Below are 1,517 nucleotides of genomic sequence, written 5' to 3'. Positions count from 1 at the left end.
GACTGTCACTTGGGCCTGGTTTGCAATATGTTCTTGCCACCCCAATGTTTATTAGGGCTTTTTTAGTCAGTAATATACAAGTACTTGACTTTCCCTCCAAACTCCCAGAGGATCCTCTCCTGGCAGGGCTTGGGACTGTGTGTACTTGTGAAGCTGAAAAATCAGGCCATGGCTTCTACAGAAGGTGAATGAAGCCTAGCACAACCAAGATTAAACCTAGGGCAAGACTTAAGCAGCACTGTTGTCCTCTCTCTGCAGGGTGTAGTCTTGCACGTAAGCATTTTAGAACTACTTGGAACAAAAAGTAGAGCCAGCATAGCACTGCAGCCAAGACTGCCTGAGTCTCAGCCTCAATGTGTCAGACAGGACTTAGGGTGTTTTATATCATCTGATTAGCAGATGGAGTCAAGAAACAGACCATTGTTAGGGGCTGTACCAATAGACTCTGTTTTCTAGCACATAGTGAGCTGTCTCCCTGCAATTTAGAAGAATAAATGCTAAAATGTGCACATTTTGTAGCCTAACTTGAGGTGTCCACATCCACATTTAGAAGGGAGCTGGTAAGATCTGTGCTAGAGCTCAGCATACCGCACTGGAACACGATTTCACTTAAACACAGGCACTTGCATTTGTAAATCTTGGCCTTGACTTTTCACCTGTTTTGTCTTCTGTGGTTATAGTCCTTTATTACCCTGGCAGGATTGCTTGCTACTTAATTTTCTCTCCTGCCTTCAGTGGAATGGAGACTAAACAGAGGAGCTTATTTTAAAGAATGGTCAGTTTGCTAAAAATCCTCCAGAAAGACACAATCTGATATCGAGCAGACACATCAAATACATCTCTGACTGTGTCTATTTTACTTGAGATGGGTTTAAATTGGGTTTAAGACTGCAGTCAAAGATTTATTTTTTGAAAGGGGAAACAGTTGATTCTATTTCCCAGCAAGAACAGTTTTTGTAATACTAATTTATACAGTATGTTTCTTTCTGCATTCAAAGCCATCACTTTACATGTGGCTTTGAATGACTGCAGCAGTAACCTGCATGCTCTTTTCCTTGATGAATGCAAAGGAATTTCCTTTCTCCCCTACTGGTTGTGAAAATACAAAGTCCTGTACCAGGAAACCTAGGCCACAGTTAGCCAAGCACAGTGACCTGATTCCTGTTGGATCAACATGTTATCAACTTGAGGTGGTTGCTACAAAACAAGTGTGGTGAAGTCTGCCTGTTCCAACTAAAATCAAAATGTTCTCCTGACATGCACCGCTGCTGAAATCAGCACTTTCTAGGCATTGGGTCTAAATGCAGATTGAAGCAAATGCAGTATATATGTGTATGTGGAGGGGCGGGAAAGCAGTGAATAGTAGAGTTATTTTTGCCAAACTGCTTATGTTTAATCAAATACTTTGAATCTTATTTTACCTGCTCAGGATAGCAAGACAGATAACAGTTCCAAAGCAACCCTAGATAGTGCATTGTGTAGATGTGGGTGTGGTTTTTCCCCCTTCCTCTTATTTA

The sequence above is a fragment of the Gavialis gangeticus genome, unplaced genomic scaffold (genome assembly GCF_001723915.1).
Source record: "Gavialis gangeticus isolate Ggan-Ray unplaced genomic scaffold, GavGan_comp1, whole genome shotgun sequence".
Taxonomy (NCBI): domain Eukaryota; kingdom Metazoa; phylum Chordata; order Crocodylia; family Gavialidae; genus Gavialis; species Gavialis gangeticus.
Note: the sequence above shows the minus strand (reverse complement) of the source record.